We start from the raw sequence: 14,665 nt of genomic DNA, 5'->3' as shown, positions 1-14,665 counted from the left end.
CCAAATGGATTAGCTATCACTTTGCGTATCTTGGCTAAGGAAAGCAGGCTAATGACAGATGACCCTAGTATTAGTTAAATGCAATTGTTTCCCCTTAGAGAGGCAAAGCTGCATTTGCAGCTTTGGGAGCTTGAAGCAGCCACGGCACTACCCGGCGCTGCACTAACACCCACTGCAGCTGCCCATAGCCAACCCAAGCCTACAACCTGCACCTGAAAGTTGACTTTGAAGGGTTTAGAAACTGTAGAAACTGCCTTTCACGGGGCTTCTCCACACAAACCTGCAAGCATCTGTATGTGTTACTCCCCATTGTAGCTCAGCAAAGTGCAGAAGTGTTCCTCTGGGGGAGGAGCTGGGAATATCAGACCAGAGCAAACCTCCCGGCACAGCTGTGGAACAGAGAGAGGAGAGGGTGTGCATGGCAGAAAGGACTTTTGCAGCTTTGGGTAACTGTCTGCCAGACAGGGATGGAGAAGGGCTGTGGATATCTGTCTCCTAGAGGTTAGCAAACTCCTCCAGAAAAAACACATATCTCAAAATGCATAGCTGCGACCAGGAGGAACAGTGTGTCAGGGGGTCCTGCATCTGGACCTTGAACAAGCACCACTGCATCCCTGTTGATAAAGCAAAGGTCACAATATTTGCTTTCCTTACTGAGGTCCTTCGAGATCAATGCACAACACGACAGTACGTTGTATACTTCCTGGATCTTCTCTTTTGCATAAACTAACACACAGTTCTATGTTTTCTTTATTTCCGTGCAAAATAATTTTCAAGAAGAGAAAAGATCATAGAATCATAAAAATGTTTTGGTTGGAAAAGACCTTTAAGATCATCAAGGCCAACCATTACCCTAACACTGCATGGGATCTGCCAGAATGGTTGGGAAAGGGAGCAAGTAATGTCAGGGTACAAGCCAGGGAGACCTGAGAGCTCTGCCCAAGGCCACGCTGAGCCAAAACCACCTACCTGGCATGGTGCAAGACAGCTTCACCCCAAGAGATTGAGCACCTCCTCACTGCAGGACCTAGGTGAGCTGAAGGAAAAGCCCGGCCTCCCTGGAGGCAAGCTGAAACGTGAACTCTGCTCAGCCTGGTGCTGCTCACACCGCGGTGGGACACCACTGTGTTATCCTTGGCACCTCTCGCCCAAGCTGATGTGATGTTTATAAGGGTGCTCTTTTAAATGAAAGAAAAATATACCCCAGCTAAGTTAGATGGCAGATGTTTCTTCAGAGTGAAGTTTGGCGGGGGTGCAGAACAGGATTGTTCTGGCACCATCCAAGGCAGCACTCTTGTGGAGGTTTCTCTGTCTCCATTTCATTTATTTATGTACTTCTTGTAAATTTGTAGTTCTTGTTCGGGGCTGTGCAGAGCTTGCATGGCAGAGGGGGGAAGTGACTCATGATGCCTACTTACGGGGGAACCAAAAATTATCTATGGACAGCAGAATAATGACATAGGAGAGTGGAAGCATATCAGTGGGCTTATGCATGTGGTCCTGTCAGTATGAAAGCATTTGGGGGAGCGACTGTGTGGTCCTGTTGTGTAGAAGCCGTCGATGCGGCGCTCAGTGCACGCATAGGGCTGCAAACGTGAGCAAAAGCACCGCAAGCTTTGTTAACATTCCCAGTGGGTCAGCAGCAAAGATAACAGAGCCTTCTTTCAGTCCTGGAAAAAGCAAGTGTATGCTTTGGGTAAAGGATCACGGGAGACAATCAAGAGCCACTCACACCACCTTTCATCTAAGGAATTTTCCAAGATTTTCCCAGAGATCTGTATTGCATCTGCTTAGCATCACACCCACTGCCTTTAAGCATCTCCTGCTGCAAGGTGCCAAACCAGCTTAGCAAAGCCAGGGGAATACAAGAGCCTTGTAATAACAGCACCTAAAATCCTTGCTGGGAGGAACAATTTGCCCTTCATCATTGCTGTAACAGAAAGCTATATTGGGCTACAGCGAATTTCTATGCTCTCACAATCCATTACATTGGAAAAACCTCAACAGCAGCAATGTGTCAGAAGCACCGAGCAAACCCAGCTCGATGCATGGTACAGAGCAAGCGGGGAACAAGGGCCTGGCTCTGCATGCGTAGGGTGGGGAAAGCATCACTTGCAAGCACTTTGCCACACCCATAACTACAGGAACATACAAATGGATGTAAAGGCTGCCTAGATTCAACGTGGCCCAGAAGCTCAGTCTATTAATAGCCAGAGGCATGGGGGAGGCAAGACCCCATCCCAGCCTCAAGCGGGCAACCTCGATGTTCGTGCCCTCCTACAGCCTGCATTGTAGGTGCACCCCACGCCTCTTCTCCATCCCGAGAGGGACTTGCCTCTCAGCAGGGGCTAGACCTAACGAAGGCTCTCCACGCACAGCTCAGGGATCAGAGCAGTCCGGTCTGCATCAACACCTCTGAGCCTTTGGTTTGATTCACAATTTCATAGATAGCACAGGAGTTACGGAAAACGTGTCTGGTTCTGAAGTTCAATACAGCAGGAACGGTGTGTGCTCTCTGTAACTAGGGGAGCCTGAATACTATTAGTCAGTACCTGACAGCAACAGAAAGTCAGTATAATTGGCATCGTACGGCATGTGGTTATCCTACAGGAAATTGTACCTTGCTGGACCAAGCCACAATAAAAGAGCTTGATATAACACTGCAGCTCAAGGCACTGGGGCCCTACAGTGAATCACTATTATTTGAAGCACAATAAATACGGGACCAGTTCAAAGGCCTCTGCAGATGGTGAAGAGCATCCCGCTGACCTCAGCCAGCTTTGGATCAGCCCCCATAGGACCCTGCAGTCCTGCTGTCTTGAGTCCTTGCCCATGTTTCGCAGCACACGGGTGCATCACAGAAGAGACCCCGCTCACTTGGGTGTGAAATGAATACTGCCCGTTTTGGCAGCGATAACACAGACAGGGGAAGCAGGAGACAGCACACAGAGGGCGAAAATCTTTTTTTTTTTTTTTCTCCTCCTTTTTTACCTCTTGACTAGTGTTTTCTGTGACAATCCCCATGGCATTCAATACATCATAAATTAAAGAAGCTACTATAGAGAAACAGCAGGTACACATGGGTGGGAAAGCTTTAAAATAAGCACTTCAAAATTAACTGTTAGATAATGATGTTGTATCTGAAGCTACTTAGATAATAGCACGTTAACCGTGGGCAGGACTGATGGTGCCTGTTCTGCTCACGCGGGCACAACAGAAATAAGTGCTTTATCTCATAGCTATGCCGGGTGCAAAACACATTTCTCTGAAGATTTTCATTCACCCTCAAAGCACTTTGAAAACATGGAGAGCTGTTTGCCCAGTTATTCACCCAGCTCCTCCCTTGTCCTCCCTCTTCCTCAGCACTGCAGCTTGAGCAAAAATGCTGGGTACATCCTTAAAAGTGTGCTCCTTCTTTTGCAGTCTCACCCACATTTACTTGTCTCCCTAATTCCCGGCCCCTCGCTCTTCTCATCAAACCAAAGTATTTATCAGCAGAAGATTGCCTCGAGAGCCTAGCAAAAAAAGATTTACCATATGCCTAAGACATGGAAGCTCATCCAGAGTTAGAGAAGCACACTGTAGCAATTTAAAAACGGCTGTAGATCAACCTCTAATTTTACAACCTATAAAATAACTTCAAGTTTTTTGAGCGTGGCCCACAGAAAAAGGAAGGGGGTTGTTTTCTGTTTCCTCGGGAAGCCGCATTTACATAAAAAGTAATCTTCAGAACTGTTACTGATCAGTCAAATCTCTGCAAGCACTCCGAGGACGACCTTCCCGCAGCGCTGCGGCTGTTGCATGGGCTCAGATATCCACCAGCAGCACTGGGCTAGAAGTACAGGGGATAAAGTCCTCTCAACTGCCAGCAGGACAGGCTGGGCCCACGATGCTGGGATGAGAAAAGCGTCCAGATCCTGCCTTTTTTGAGATCTGAGGAACAAATTATCATTTCAAGGCACGGTGTCAAGAGACAGCTATCAAACGCTTTGGCTGTTGGTGCTACTACAGCAACGAGAACAGATTCAGCAGACAGATGTCTAGAAACCAAGACCATATACATCAGGCAACAAAGGAATCGGAATCCTTCCCTGGAGGAATGGATGTTATCTCCACTGATTTTTTAACTAGGAGTCATCCTGGAATGTCATATTTTATGGAAACATTACCTTGGCATCCATTATGGGCCTTTTCAGGAGAGCTGGGTAGTTTAAGCTCTCTCACAAATGGACACTTTTCCACCTTATGAAGTCATCAGCCTTTTTAATGTCTCTCTCCATCCAAGATGGAGCAAGGACTGAAATCCCTGCAGAGTGTGAGGAGGAGGGCTTGGCACAGTGGTGAGACAGGGAGAAACCCATACTCACACAGCGCCCACTCTGGAGAGGGCTCTTGGTCTCATCTCCCACAAACAGTGAAATTTATTCCAGATTTTTGTTTTCTTTCTCTCCTCCCCCCCTCCCCAAATGTTCCTAAGTCTCCAATGAGACTCCACATTTTGTTTTATTCCAATCAGCAGCAACACTAGTGGCTTTTGGATTGCAAAAAGCAGAGTGAAAAAGCAGACAGCGGTGGGAGAAACAACGTGCAGACATCCCAGTGCCAGCACTGATGTCACGCTGAACAGATATTTCAAAGAATTTAGTGGCTCATTTAGTGGTATCATTTACTCCCAGAAGCAGCAGCTATCCAAAGCACTCCAGCATGATTTGCACTCAGGAATTCTGGTCTCTACATGCCTGACAAGTGGAACAAACCCTGGCTTGTATCTCACACTGCAGGGACAGGGTGGGTTGAAGTCTCCTGGACTTTTGGAGGCCGATTGCTTTACGGCAATTTAAAGATCATCTTTACTGTCTCAAACATGACCTCCCCCCTGGCTCCCCAGGAGGTGACCTGAATGGAAGGGCAAGGGTAACACCCTGTTACCCTTCATGGGATAACATCAAGCGTGACCCCCTTGTGGCTCTGCAGAGGGTCAGGCTCACTTGGGCTCCCTCTTTATCCCCTCTACAGGGACATGGTCCCCCGGCAGCGAGGTGCTGAGCTCATCTGAGCTTGCAATTAAAGTGCAGGGATACGCTACAGGCTTAGCAGAAAGGAAAAAAATCAAAAGGCACAAGCAAGTGACACTAGGAGATGCTGTCCCCTTCTGATCTTCCATCTGTCAGAGCCCACCCCAGAAGAACTAAGGATGCACTGCAGAGACTGGGGATGGAGCCAGGCTCCCCTTGGGCAACAGGGAGCTGATTGCATCTGTCCTGCATCCTCCTCCAGCGATATCCCCAACCCCAGCCCGCACAATGACCACTGCAGCTGGGCAAGAGCTGTCTCAGCAGAGCCAACGCCAATGCTCCCACCATGGGAAGGGCTGGTTTCCAGCAGCGGGACCCTCAACATAGTGGGAGCAGTGGTGGGAATTGCTGCTTGCACCGGGCGGGTGCACAGGCACCACGCTGCGCTTGCAAGAGCTACTGCCAGCATTTCTGATGCCGGCAGGATGGCACGCTGCAGAGGCTGGCATTGCTTTTCACCACCACAAGACCTGGTTTTAATTAGCTCGTTCACCTCAAAGTGAACACACATACTTTCAGGATGAAGTGGGACCACTGACAGGGCTGGGGATGCTGGGGGAAAATATCACACCCTCCTACTGCGCTCCAGTAAGAGCACTCCTACTCCTGTTATTCCACAGCTTTACCAGTGTATTATCCACGTTATTCTCAGCAGGTGAAATGCAACCTGTGCTGCCAGTGGGCAAAAGACATCTGAATCATGTCCTCCTTCTGCACCATCCAGTAAAAGAGGATCAAATAACTTACAGCTCATTATCTACCTGACAGACTTTGCATTCAGAAATTCTCTCTTTTCAGACGCTGAGATAAATATAAATAATAAAAAAATTAATCATTTTTTCTTCCATCAGTTACCTAATAAGGCTCGTTACTTGGCCATCACTTTTTTCTGTACAAGGAGCTTTCTAGCAAGTGTCACAGTGGTAGTCAAAAGGCACAGTCTGCTCGCACAGTAGACTGAGAATCACCAGCTTTCTGGTCTGATCCGAAGCCCATTTTGAAGCCAGTGGGACTCTCCAATTCAGGTCCTGAGTGATTTGGCAAATTCACAGAGGAACGCTTGGTCCTGAGTGACAAAGCAGGAGCTGCTCAGAGGAATGAGCTCCTGGTTGCTTTAGCTTTCTGATCAGTACTGTCCCTTCTGGCGGTCTCGGACATCTGTCCACATACCTACACGTTTTGCTCACTCACTGCTAGCTGACACAGAAGGAGGAGCACAGTCCAGACTGCTTAGATGTATTTCTATGAAATGCAGTGTCTTTGTGTTTGAAAAAGAGCCTGCCTTGAATTTAAGAATATACAAATAACATTGAAGCTAATCGTTCAAGATCAGAAAGGAGCTTTCTGCCTCTGGGAGGGGGAGAGCCAGTTCCCCCCATCCCTTGCACACAGAAGTGTCTTCTGGACACCCAGCAAGTGGTGGGATGGGTCTGCTCCGGAGCCCAGCGCCGCTCAGCTGAATGCAGTAGTGGGGGCTGCTATGGGAAAGTAATTAAAGCTGCGCCACATGAGCAAACGAAAGCTGCAGTGCTCCCTCTTGCTTACAAGGGTCTTTTTTTGCTGCAACCTGAAAGCACTGCAGGAACTTAAGCGAAGCCCCCAGGCTGGCTGAGCATGATGCTGCTGCCAGTCAGCTCCTGCTGGTCCAGCACGAACAGAAGCAAAGGGAGGCTTCGCTGCCTGCACTTTCCTTTCCCTGCCCATCCTCCACCTCTGCTTCTCCCACTCCAGCACAGAGCAGCCAGCACAGGACGCAAGTGCCACCACCCAGCAAAGAGCTCTGGCATCCCAGCAGCAACACAAAACTCCCTTCTGCCTTAAACCTCATGAAGAACCAAGAAACATCTGACCACTGGTTTGAGCACTAGCATTTAGGCAGGGCAGAGGCATTAAACCGGATGTAGGTACAGCAGTGAATCCCATCTTAAGCCTTGCCAGCTCAGCTTCCCCATCATTAAGACAACGTAGCAAATTAAACCTGGAACCAAGGGCTCCATACCAAGCATGCATCCTGCAGGCCCTCATCTCACACCAGGTTTTCTAATAGCATGTGTCACTGGTGTCCTGGTCTAGTGCCACAGGTTGGGAACAGGTAAATTGATAAAGTCATAATCTGAAAGGGAAATGGGGAAAATCCTGTAGCCAAGAACAAAATCATGAATGAGTGTATCCTGGAGACACCTTTGGCAGGAAAACAGGGATCCATATTCTGTGGCTACCCCAGCCAAACCCAGCCATCTGGTCATCCTAAAGTAATTCCCTCTTTGCCTTGCTTCATGTATGCGAAGGACCTGGAAAGCAAGCACTGCTTAGCATTAACAACAGCAAATAAGGGAAGAGCCAAGACACCAACATAGGCAGCCTGAAGTATCAGATGAGAGGAAGAAAGATGCTATTGTACAATATGGCTGTACCAGGACTTCTGATACTGCAGCTATCATAAGCATCTCATACCAGCTTTAAATACAAGTGGCAGACAGAGACATGCACACATACCCTAAGCTACAGTACATAAATACAACCAACCAGTGGCATCTATACTTTTTTATCCAGCATTTATTGAAGATCAGCTTTTTCCTTTGTTACTCCCACTTGAAACATATCAAATGGTTGCACAGGAACAAGTAACTTCTGAGATGATCAAAACATAAAGAGAAATCATCACCAGTGTTTCTCACCACACACTGGCTGTGGGATTAACTTCCCTTGAAAAGAAGAAAGAATTGTACCTTCTGCCAAAGCACTAAAGCCACCAGGTACACTTTTCCTTCTCATGATCTTCTCCAAATCAATTCATCTGCACCCTGAAACAGGAGTCAACAAACTCATTAAACTACTAGCGTAACACATTTGCCCCACAACAATTTTTGCCCCTCAGTTAATGAGTATGGAAAAGAAAAAAAAGGAAACAGTTCACTGGCACCACTACGGAGACAGCAGTCACCTTCATGCTCTGGGCAACTGATGTATTAACGGTGTATTAGAAGTGACAAGTTCCAAGAATTCATGCAATGGAAACAGTCCTCATTTGCCGTAATAAAACAGACTGGGAAAGCATCCATCGTGATGCTATTAACTGGATCCTGAACCCAATTGTCCATCCCATGACATGGCTCTTTTGCATCCAGAAGAGATATGTGGGCACCCAAGCAGTGTAAAATAACTGTAATCAGCAAGTGCAAGGTGGCCCTAGCCACGTCCCAGAGTGAAGCAAAGACAGTAATTTCTTCTTATGCATTTTTCTTCTTCTCCTTTCATGATTTACAAAAGACCCAGTTATCACTTTCTCAACTGGATTAATTTCAAGCAGATATTTCTTCAAAGTACGCTCTGATATTTGTCACTCAGTTTGGACTGGACACCAGTGCCAGATGGGATTGCTACTGGTACCCAACTGGATGAAACATACTCACAGACCTGGACTGCTGATGAAAATTTTCACACTTGCAAATTGACACATTTTCTTCCTGCAAATAATCACTCGCAGTAGCTTTTCCCAAAGGCATCCCTGCCAGCAAACACATTAGCTCAAGTATTTGGGGATTTGACCACAAAGAAGGTCACAAAAAACAGCAGAAGCAAATGTAACATTTAATTTGACAAATATTTACCAAAGAATGGCACCCAGCCCCCGTGGCAGCCATCCCATAGTAATTACAGTCCTTGCATCCATGTCTAATTTAGAAAGCCTGAATGGAAGGAAATCATCAGTTTTCTTCTGGGGAAACAAAATTTACCTTGAGTGAAATCTAGCTCATGCGACCAGCCACCAAAAGCCCCGCCGAGCTTGAAGGCAGAGCTTAAGGCCAAATTTTGCCAGCTGTAGGTTACAGAAGTCCATATTTAATAAGTGTCGGCTCATCAGTAAGTCCCTGGCAGCAGTCTGAAGGGAAAGCATGGCAGGTTTTGAAAGGCACCAGTCTGAGGGAGCTCACAGCTTTGTACTTGTCACTGATGACAGTGAGAAACCTTTCAAAGGGTACTCTGAGGAAATTGGTTTATGTAATTATAGAGATTTATGTATCTTACAGTTCCAGGAGGTTCACTGCTATTCTGGAGCTCTTGGCGCAGAGGAGTCAACAGAAAAAAACCGTAACATCGTCTTTGGATAGAGACTGTATGGTCGTACCCGCGAGGTAAATACAGTGACCAGCTTCAACATCTGGTTAGGTGAGACTAAAGCAACCCCTCCCTTGGAGGAGGCAGAGGCTGTGGGAAGAGCCTCACCACGGCAAATCACCCCGGTGTGCAGAAAAAAGCCATCAGAGCTGGGAACCAGCGGACACATCTTGTTTTATTTCCATAGGGCAGATAGATAGAAGCAGCTCATTATCGAAGGCACAGAGTTTGCCAAGATTTCTCATTAACGGTACACATTTATGCGGTCAGTCTGCAATGATTTTCATGGCTTGAACGTATTAAAGACAGCATGTTGAGGTCTCATTTAAGGGTAGGGTGTCTAGAGTAAACGTCTACAGCTATAAACCGCAAGAGTCCTAGCCACAGCCCTGAATTTCCCCAGTGTTGTATAACATGAAATTCATCATTTAAATAGCACCCCAACTGAGATCTCAATGAATCAAATATATGGAAAATAAATGTCAAAGTTCATCTATGTTATTTAGTGTATACATGGGGCAGAAATAATGAATCCATAGAGATGTAAATCAAGGACTTTTAAAATGAGATCTGTCACTGTCCTATCAGGATTACAACAGGACATTGTGCCACCAAATCCCACAGTTTTCTGCCAAGTCTCAAATGTAGAGCGATTTTTTTTAAACGCTCTGGTTCCCAAAATCTCTGGACTGTGGCAAAACCTCGCATTTCTTTAAAAAAATATATACCGTTAAGTTTCTAGCCCCTCAGGTTGCACAGATCAGCTCATAAACATGACAAATATGGTAAAGCGAAACCCAGGTCTATTTTCTCACACCATCTTGTGATACCTAAGCCAGTCCCAGGCCAGATTTCAGGCTCAGCTCAAGGCTAATGCCCCAGCTCCCCAGCATCCGTGGATCCACTGCCTGCCCTTGACCCCTGACTCAGCACATACATCCTCAGAAAGCCTTGAACCAAAGACAAGGGCAGGATCAAAGAAACAAGGTAATGGAAAAAAGCAAACTAAAAAGGCATTTTGGGGTCTTCCGGACACAGCGTTTCCTCAGGAAGACAGCAAATTCTTGGAGAAAGTACCACCAGAAAGGACCCAGATCAAAACCCTGCAATGGGAGGCTTGCAGACTGCAAGGAATTTGAAAAGTTCGTTCTCAACAGCACTTATATGTTGATTATAAGATATAGGTACATACACTCTGAATGAATAACACTTTGAATTTAGCGCCTGAGCTCTGGGACAGGGCAGCAGCACCTTCTCTGGGTGGGAAGGTTTGCTCCGGCTATGGACCTTGCTCCCTGAGGCAGGAGGCTGAAAAGGCTTCACGTAAGCACACTGCTGAGGTTTTCTCTAACTGGAAATGTTCCTTCTGTTATTCTGAACAGTCTGTCCACACTTCATGGCGCAAACTGCTTTAGAAATTACCGCCCTGGAATGTAAAACCGGGGCAGGCTGGCTGCTAGCCCTGGCTGCTCCTTGCAGCCTCTTTGCCAAAGGGTATCTGGTGTCGGCAATAGAAAGAGAGGCAGAAGCATAAAAAGAAAAAAAAGCCACCCCCTCGCTCCAGCAGCCATCCATGCTACTGACCAACCATCTGCTTTGTGCCACCAAAGAGGGGCAGACAGAGCCCCCATTTCAGCAAGTCCTCTGGCAATTCTTCTGTAATATACACTCCCCTCACCTTTCCACTCCACATCTGGATCTTGCCCAAACGCCATATAACTGAGCCTCTTGAAATGCTTCCTCAATCTGCCAGAAAGCATGCAGGACTATTTTGGGTGAGAAACGCTCAGAGCTGCTGCTGCAGGGTGGGTTGGGGAAGGCACCCCGGGAGCCGAGAGCAGGGCAGCGCATGGACCATGAGAGGACCTGCCCCAGCCTCGGTGGCAGGAACAAGCAGGGTACATCTCAATCCATCCCAAACACAGCTGGTGCAAGGGAATGCAGCCTGGTGAAGCAGACTGGCCCAATGTCTGGCCTCCAGATGTTCCCAGATAAGAGAAAAGCTTTGCACCGCTGTGATCAGATTTTTCCTCCCCTCTATTCACTCCTAACTTATCAAGGGTTAAGAGGGCTAAAGTTACATTAATGCAGCTACATTAATAGTGTTCAAATGCAGTTATCTACCCCATACTAAGGCCAAAAAAAAAAAAAAAAAGCAAGCATAGCCCAGCTAAATCATGATAAAGGCTTGCATTCCTCAGCTCCTGTGATGGCCCCTGTTTTATCAACACACCAGCCAGAAAAGAGGTTTTGGCTCCAGATGATATGCAATAATTATCTTGACAGCAGTACTCAAAGGACATATCTTCTATATTACTCCCTGTGTTTTTAACATTAAACTCTCTACCACCATATTTAAGGCCAACAGAGGGTTTACAGGACAAATGCCAAATGCATTAAAAAGGTTTCATCACATAAAATTACATCTTAAGCACCAAAGAGAACAAATGAGAAATCGGGTGAAGGCAGATGCCAGCGCGATGAAGCTAATACTGGAACTCTTTATCTTCACAGAAAAATGACCGGGTAGCTGCTGATTTGATGTGTAGCAATTAAAGAGTAATTTACACAGTGCCACTTAGTGACAAGTATAATTATGTTCTACTCAGGGTACATATCAGATAATAATTGCCTCCAGCTGAGCTGGAGTTTATAACCCACTAAAAGGGACTTCAATGATATGACCAAACGTGGATTTCAGCTAGAGAGTTTATGACTGACCAGGACATCACAGGAGTTGCTCACAGCTTTTTGAAGAAAATTGCCATAACACCTTGATCTGCTCTATATAAATAATTGCATTGATGCATGCACAGATCTGTAGCAAAGGTAGGAAGGTACAGAAGAAATTGTGAGATTTCTAGGACAGATCACACAGGAAGTTGTTCAATTCACAAGGCTCTGGTACCTAAAGCTTTAAAAAAAAAAGGTACCGCAGTGCCAGATATGGTCAGTAACTGAAGTCTGGCAGACAAAGGATGCCACCAGCCTTGTGGGTGCCCTCTAGAAACCTAAGGAACACCTACAGGAACTGCCTGGCACATATAAGGATACCCTTATTTAGACTCTGCAGTGTTTTATCTGGGCTGTAGTCGCTCCAAAAGACATAAGCTACTACTCCCAGGATGCTGCTGGAATTAACTTTTACTAGCCCCCATTGAAATAAATCCCCAGAGCACTGAAACCAGCTCCAGAGCCTGGCCTGTAACACTCGCATGAAAAATAAAGTCTTACACTAAGCTTATAGTGAGCTCTTCCATAGAGCAGAATTGCTCAGCTACATACTACGAAAGGGACCTTCAGAGTGGTCGTAGCTCTGAACATATCCCCAAACCTTTTCAATAAGAAGGAAGAATAACAAGCTGTAATGGTGTTTTTGAGCATGTACTCAGTGTTTCTCTCCCCAGACTCCGCTGGTCTTTGGACTACCCTCAGCTGGGAATTGCAACGTGAAAGGGCATGGGATGAGGGTGTGGAACAGGAGATGCTATTGTAGCAGAAACATTGAAAGCCAAGAGAGAAGGTTGCTGTTTAGTTTGGTTTCAGAAAGTTTTGGGACAGGGTGGCTAGTGCGCTAACAACACAACTTAAAGTGAAGTAGGACCTAGGCCACACACAGAGATTTGGGAGTTAGAAGAAATGCCAAGAATTTCTCCAAAGAGAATAAAACCAAGTCTGTTCTTTCCCCCAGAACCTACAGATGTTTACCATCAACATAAAACATGCAGTGTCATGAATATTCATGGTCCACCCAAAGCAAGCGTGAAGTGCTGTGCAGAGCCCGCTGGGTACCGGCAGGCTGCGATGCCAGGGTGAGCTACTCCAGCTTGCAGAGGCACCGGAGTCAGCCCGCTGTGCAATCCAGGGCAAGCACAAGCTCACGGAATCACAGAATGGCAAGGGCTGGAAGGGACCTCATGGAGCAGTACACAGACCTGCAAACTCAGGGCTCAGGCTGGCCCTCAGCTGATCCTCCACCCCTCCACACCGAGAACCCAGCCAGCCTACTTGTTTGTAAGCCTACTGATGTTAAATTCTTATGATTTGGGGTATACTTGTACAATTGGCAGCTGAGTTGCCTGAGGAGCAAGAAGCACAAAAATAAAGCAGGACTACAGCACAGGTCATAAAAGCTGAGCTCAGTAATATTTTGCATTGCAAACTAAGCAACCTTATGGCTTCTCCTAGATTTCATCAGCCTGTTCAGGGGAACAGCAGTAGTACTAGAGGTAATTTTGATTAACTACCATGACATGACTCAAATGCACAAGTGTAGAAATGCATCAGTGTGGGATGTCAGCTCAACGGAACAATCAAAGTCACTTTAAATGAAAGCTCGAGGCATCTTCTCACACTTATTTGTCTTCATCCTCCTCTGACATGAGGATGAGAGATGGTATGAGTCAAGCTCTACCTCTCCTGTTAGTTCTGGTTTCCAACTGGAAAAGGACTCTCAAATGAATTCATTAAACAGGTGAGGTGGCACCACACCTACTCATCACTCACCCTGCCCCTATGCCATGGACCACCCCACAGAAGAGAATCTGGACCCCAGGACCTGGGGCACAACAGGACGTCCTCATTCACTGCCCGCGTGAGCAGGGTCTGCTAAGTCAGAGTGGCCAGAACTTCTGTCCGAGCCCCTGGTACTCCAGGGCAGCTAGATGTCATAGCAGTCTTTTGGGTAACTCCATGAGGGTACGGTAGGTACTACCACAGGAGGTTTCAGCTGGCACTTCACTTGTCCTTGCAAGTAAAGGGCTGCTAAGGGTAGCCTGGGGTGAGGGATTCCTCTGTGGTGATGATGATTTTAGGAGCCAAATGGCTGCTATCATTAGACCAAGACGGGCTTAGCAAGGGTGGACATAACATCCTGTGACCCTTTGTACACTGTTCCCATTGTAAAAATAACTTCATGTGGGATCATACTTCCAGGAAAAAGTACGCAGCTCAGACAGTCCTGTCCTTGAGCTCAGTGGGGATGAACATCCTATTCCCACTTTTCACCACCCTATCTGCTATCTCTGCTGCCCTCACCCAGGGGATGCTCGCTCTCAGCCATCTGCTCAAAGCACGGCTAACGTTAGCAAAGGCTAACCAGGCTTCCCAGGAGGGCTAACCAGGCTTCCTGGCTCACCTCCAGCTGGTCTTCCCTTCCACACCTCCCCTGACACAGCCACAACAGCCATCCCTCAGCCCTCATGTCCCCAGACAAGGCAAACTCTTCATCACACACCATCTCAGCTTTTCTGCCAATTCTTGCCTGATCTGGGAGATAGTAGCACACAAGATCCTAGTGTAAGCTCTGGGATGGATATGTTTGCTTCTACAGACCTATCCAGACAAAGCACCTCGTTAACTGTGTTAATAATGTACCGAAAGGTGTCCTGGGCATTCTCCACAGAGCATTGGTAATTAACACATTGCATTTCACAAGCTTCACAGAAAGCATTTCTAATTAACCTCCTTCC

The sequence above is a fragment of the Egretta garzetta genome, unplaced genomic scaffold (assembly GCF_000687185.1).
Source record: "Egretta garzetta isolate BGI_Z169 unplaced genomic scaffold, ASM68718v1 scaffold34, whole genome shotgun sequence".
Classification (NCBI taxonomy): domain Eukaryota; kingdom Metazoa; phylum Chordata; class Aves; order Pelecaniformes; family Ardeidae; genus Egretta; species Egretta garzetta.
This window is presented reverse-complemented; position numbering follows the sequence as displayed.